Genomic DNA, 6,721 nt, shown 5'->3' on the forward strand with positions numbered 1-6,721 from the left:
TTAATTGAGAAGGTAGTTATTTAACTTGATGGCTATTCACCACAAAGCATCAAAGAGAGAGTATCAAGTCTTTGATGAAATGTGCATTATGAAAATATAGTTAAAACACTAATATTAAAGTATTATATATGTATCCAAAAGTGTCATGGAATAACAAGCTGAATATACTGGATTCAATTGTTTTCCTCAGTTAAAGAGTAACAGGTCTAAGCTGGGCATGATGGCGCACGCCTTTAATCCCAGCACTCAGGAGGCAGAGGTAGGAGGATTGCCGTGAGTTCGAGGGCACCCTGAGACTCCATAGTGAATTCCAGGTCAGCATGGGCTAGAGTGAGACACCGTACCTCGAAAAAAAAAAAAAAAAAACAGATCTAGTTGATAATCACTTAACAGCTTTTGAGGCTGCACCCCCAAATTTGAGAATTATTCATTCAAGCAATAATTATTTCTAAAAGTCATATAACAAACCTAGTTATGTTGTTAACTGATGGGTGACTTTTTAAAGTCTGTTCTGATGACATAGTGTGATCTTTGGCATGGACTTTAAAGAACTGAATAAACTGTTTTAGTAAAAGTTATTTCCATTTTCCTTTTCCTTATGTAGGACATATAGTCAGCACTTGTATAGACAGATGAAAGTAAAAAAAAAAAAACAGAAGTAATAATGAGCAATTTTAATTGACAGAAAGTTAAGTTTGTTAACAGGTTTCTAATTGTGTGGATATAGCTCAGTGATACAGTGCTTGACTGAAAGGAAGACAGAGTAAGAAAGGAATTGCACCAGATTTTCTATTTTATTTACTATGTATCCAAGGTTTTTAATATTTCTATCAATTTCAATAACACAGAAAAAATTTAAAGTAAAATTTTTTTTTTCCTTTGGTTTTACCTTTGGTAAGGTATCACTATAGCCTAGGCTGACCTGGAATTCATTTTGTAATCCCAGGGTGGCCTCAAACTAACAATGATTCTCCTACCTCTTCCTCCAGAGTGCTGGGATTAAAGAAATATGCCACCACACCTGCCAAATTTAAAAAGCTTTAATATGTATGGTTTTATTGTAAAAATGCATGGGAGGGTTGGGGACACTATACAGTGCACACCTTTAATCACAGCCCTCGGGAGGCAGAGATAGGAGGATCAGAGAGTTTGAGGCCACCCTGAGACCACATAGTGAATTCCAGGTCAGTTTGGGCTAGAGCAAAATATGGTATTCAGGTACAAACAAATGTGACAAAATCCTACCAACACAATAAATGAGGCTACTGGAATCGGTCCCTGTCCTGCAACACTGATGCTGAACCCTGTAAACATCTCTGGACATAAGACGGTGAAGATGGTGGCTAGAGATTCAGTGTTTCACTTTTACCCTTTGTATGAGAGGACGATCTTTAAAACATCTTTTTTTTTTCATTTGCAATCATATAATTCCACATTTTCACCAAATTTTTCAGTCCCACACACAGATTTTAGTGGGCTTTTTCTGTATTGATGGGATGCCCAACCTTTTGACTCTGACAGGGCATTGTCTTTACAAATGTGTTGTGCTGCTTTCATAGCTATCCTGATATAATGTGACCCACAGGTCACAGACTGGGCACACTCATGTGATGATAGAATCTTCTGAAGAAGGTTGCAATGAAATCAGTTTAAGAAAAAGGAAAGAGCCGGGCATGGTGGTGCACGCCTTTAATCCCAGCACTTAGAAGGCAGAGGTAGGAGGATTGCCATGAGATCGAGGCCACCCTGAGACACCATAGTGAATTCCAGGTCAGCCTGGGACCGTACCTCGAAAAACCAAAAAAAAAAAAAAAAAAAAGAAAAGAAAAAGAAAAAGGAAAGAGAAAACTTTAAATATCTTCACTCACTTCCTATATGAATAATGGTATTAAGTTTCTACAGCATTTTGACTCCACTGGATAGGTAAGAATGATGCATACTCTGAAATGTCAAATTTATACTAAATTGGATATTGTATGTTACTATTATTAAAACTGGGAACAGCTTTAATTCCTGTTTTCTTCCTAAAACCTTAATTATTAGGGAGTATTAAGGCAAAAGAAAGCTTTAAAACTAGGGCTACGGAGATGGCTTAGTGGTCAAGCATTTGCCTATGAAGTCTAAGGTTCAAGTCTCGGTTCCCCAAGGCCCTCGTAAGCCAGATGCAAAAGGCAGCACATGCACCTGGAGTTCATTTGTAGTGGCTGGAGGCCCTGGCATGCCCATTCTCTATCTATCTGCTTCTTTCTCTGTCTGTTGCTCTCAAATAAATAAAGAAACAGACTACCCAGAGTGGTCTTGACTAGAGCGCACATTCAGCTGCAGTTATAAAGTACTCTCAGCCACTAGAATGTCCTCAAAATCATCCTAACCAGCTGGGCTGCCTTGAGCTCAGTCATTTAAAAAAAAAAAAAAAAAAGCTTAAAAATACTACTACAGGCAGAGGAAAGGTGAGCACTGACCTTCTCAAAGCCTTAGACACTTGTGGCTTCTTCAATGTGTAGACTCAAAGACCAGGAAAGAGCAGCACATCTGTTTGCCTTTTCTGGCACCTAGAGGGAAAAGCTGGTACTGACAGGATTAAATGTTGGAGCCTCCACTTATGCCACATGGGAACAAGTGAGGGAACAGTGCCTATCTGAACTCTATCCAGGTGGCCACACTTTCAGCATCAAGATGCCTGTCTCTCCTTTCCAATTTCAGGAAGAGGTACTGGCCTTATGGAATGCATTTTACTATTATCATTTTTGATTATGTTAAGTTTCTGAGGATACATGTAAGGACCTACACTTGTAGAACATATTCTTGTTGGACAAACAGGAAAAAATAGTTAAGATTCTTTGTGGCACAAATTCAGGGCCCAATAGAGCACAGAAAAAGTGTAACGAACAAAGAGGGAGATGTCAATGGTATCAGTAGTCTAGGAAGCAGGCTAAAATCAAGGTGAGCTTTTCAAAAACTGAAATACTTCAAAATAAACTTTACTCCTTTTAACTAAAAAAAAAAAAAAATCAAGAGAACTAGCTTGATGGGTTAATTTCCTGGAAACAGGAATAGGATGGTGCAGTGTGATATACAAATGCTTACGGAGGGGCAACTGATTAGCAAATGGCTACCATAAAAATTGGAAATACTGAGAAACCAGACCACAGAGGGTCTGAACTGCCAAAGGAGACTCAAATTTTATTCTGTGAGAAATCCAAGTTCCTGCAATTGCATGTGCAAAGCAACAATTAGGAAGACTTGTAAGGATGCACATGAGTGTGATGGTTTGAGTGTCCTCAAAAGCTCATGTCAGAAACAATCCTTAACTTCCTGTTGATGGCATTGGGAGGCAGAGCCTGTGGGAGGTAACTAAAGTTAGATGAGATAATGTGGGTGGCCCTCAGAATGAAGTCGTGGCCGTAAGGGAAAGAGAACTGAACCTGCATACTTGTACACTCTGCCACTTACAGTGGTCTCTGCCACCCAGTAAGATGGCCCTCACCAGGTAATTACCAGCTTGGGATTGGATTTCCAGCTTCTAGAACAGTGAGAAACCAATCTTTTGTCTTCCTAAATGACCCAGTCTGTTCTATTCTACTATACCATCATAAAATGGATTCAGATGAGAAGAAAGCCAATTAGCAATGGTCTGGGTACTAAGATGAAAGTTGACTCAAGTGAACCTCAAGGGACATGCTAAAGCACAGACACATGCTAGACAGAGGTTATGAGTACTGACAAGCTTTCTGGGTCAATCATCGTACCCCAGGCAAAAATAATGCACAAGAAAAATAGGTGTAAGTCCAAAGGAATAGGGTCAGCAGACAGACTCCTTTGCCATTACCAATGAAAGATAGATGAGCAGAGTATCAAATGTTAAGTCATGCTCACAGGAAAGGATTTGCAGTCTAAAGTTGTTACTGTTAATGCTGTTATATGAATCCACAATGATAAGTCAGTATCCCTGTAGGAAAATCTGAAGAAACGTACCTGAAGGACATGTACAGCAGACCACAGGTAAGGCCTCATTTTCCAGCCCCTTCCGTAAGTGTGGTAGTCCTGAGAACCCATTGTTGCTTCTCTGTACATAAGAGTTCTACAGCCATGGCTTCAGCCAACCACACTGAAAGCAAAGGTAAAATAAAACTACATTCGGGGTAGGGAGATGGCTCAGGGGCTAAAGTTGCTTGCATGCAAAGATTGATGGCCCAGGTTTGAGTCCCCATTACCATGTAAAGCCAGACACACAAAGTGGCACATGCGTCTGGAATTCATCTGCAGTGGCAAGATACTCTGGTGTGCCCATATTCTCTCAAATAAAAAAAAAAAAAAAACACTTAAAAAGCTGTATTTGTACTAACATGTAAACATTGTCCTTAACACAGTAGACAACTATTTCCACAGCCCTTGACAAGACATAAGAAATCTAGAGATGATAAAGCATGTAACATACACATAGATTCTATGCAAATAGGCCATTTTATTTAGAAGATGTGGTATCCAGTAGATACCAGGGTCTGACTACACCTCAACCCCATGCTACAGCCTTCTGGCATCTCCATCATTATAGACTCTTGATAACAACATTCCTCACAAAAATCCTTTCCCTTTTGCATCTATTTCTATTTCCCTACCCAGCCCCAAAGAGAAAGTATACTACATTTGAAGTTAATATTTTATGTTTCATTCAAAGAATCAAACTGCTTCAGCGGCAGTTAGATGCAATCCTGATTGTACTTCATTTAACATTCAACTTCATAAACATTCCAGTGTAGGACTCTCATGTTGCCAGTATTTATTGATGGAACTGATACACTGCTTACATCCTGATTTAAAAGGAAGCAGACTAAAGGACTACACAGTATTTTCAGCTTTGCTGGCCAAGTGGTTTCTGTAGCAAATATTTGACTCTGCCATTGTAGCACTAACACACCCAGAGGTAATATGCAGACAAAGTGAGAATGGTAGCTCTTTCAGTAAAACTTTATTTACAAACATCAAAATTTAGATAATTTCCATACAAGTCATCATTAATGCCAGGCATAGTGACACTTGCAGACAGGAGGTGGACATAGGACGATCCAGACTTTGAGGTCAGCCTGAACTACTGTCTCAGAAAAACAGGTCTTTTTTTGTTCTTTGCCATAAAAATGTACAAACCATACTTAATCATCTAGGCTACACAAAGACAGCAGCTGTTCCAAGTTGGCCCATGGGTGGCAGTTTAGACTTCTCTGCTATGGATGAATAACTGTAGGGGATTTGGACATTTTATGGAACAGCCTTAAATCCCAGCACTGTGAGTTGAGGACAGCCTGGGCTACAGAGTGAGTTCCCAGTAAGCCTAGGCTACCACGAAACCCTGCCACAAAAAGCAAACAAAAAAAGGGAAAACCAAGTGCAACAGAAAAATATGTTAAAGCTCATTATCAATAACGGAATCAACTCATAGGAAACATTATATACTGTTGACATCATTTAGAAAACACACCCATCCCCGCTTGAAGGAGCCTGTACTTCTCCACTGAAGCTTAGTCACAGTTCTTCCTTCAAAACACAGTGTCCCTTTCCAGCTGTGTGCAGTAAGTGCAGTGCGAACTCACCTGTGAAGGTGCTTCTCTGCTGCCTCCACCTAGAGCCCAGGCCAAGCAGCCCAGGTAAGCACTGATGTACTGATCACGCCAGAAATGTTACTACCTTTTCCAAATCATTGTTCCACATTGACATTTGTGGGATAATAGGAAGAGGCACTAAAGTCAACTGTTTCCATCTTTGAAGAATGACCCCTTAAATAAAATAGTCCTTGGCAACAGCATCTCACAGTAATAAGTACTGTGCTAGTGATTCCTGTGGCCTTTCATGCCATCCCAGGCAAAGGAGACCTCTTTCCTATGAGGTAGGACAGACAGGTCTGTTAAGGCAAAAAAGATGTATCTGAAAAAGTTTTTCTTTCTTCTGCTTTATCTGTCTAGTCAGAGGGAGGGAAGAAAAAAAAAAACTATGAAACTATCTTGCAAAGTAAATGTTAATAGTTTTTTATACAATCACAAGAGACATAAAAATGGACAGAATAATAGCTCAGCATATGTCAGTCAAATATAAAGACGCAGGTTTAAAGGTACAGCAGAAACCTTATGTCAATGCATCAGAGCAAATGAGACAAATTAACAACTAATGATGAGGAAAACAAAGGGTGGTTTGAAAATAACTATTAGTAAATACTAGAATCATTTTAACCAATTAAGCATATTACAAACATTATCTTGAGATATACAGTAGCACTCATTTCTTATGCATTTTTCCTCCCAAGAATTATCTATATTTTGTTTTAGAGCTAATAGCTGAATTCCAAATCACAGTGATCAAACTGGAGGGAACAGCATAAGATTGATACAAAAATTAAAAAGCAAAAAGCAAGAAGGCTCTTAATATTTCCTTGCTGTCTCCTATTTCCCATTGTAGCCTCAACTATTCATTAGCAACTCTGACAGTTAGTGATAACCAGTTAGTTTTACTAGGGCACAAATATGACCATATAATTAGTAGACCTCATGGCACCTGTAACTCTATAATGATTTGCTATTCCTACTCAATTGTTTCCAGGTAGAAATTCGCTGGCTATAGTAAGAATCCCATAGAACAGGGTGGCATAGTCTCATAACAAGAAAAATGTCTAGTTCCCAACTTCTTTCCTATGTATCAGGATTAGAATACTTGCATGAAATTCATCTGCATA

This window comes from Jaculus jaculus, chromosome 9 (genome assembly GCF_020740685.1).
Source record: "Jaculus jaculus isolate mJacJac1 chromosome 9, mJacJac1.mat.Y.cur, whole genome shotgun sequence".
Taxonomy (NCBI): domain Eukaryota; kingdom Metazoa; phylum Chordata; class Mammalia; order Rodentia; family Dipodidae; genus Jaculus; species Jaculus jaculus.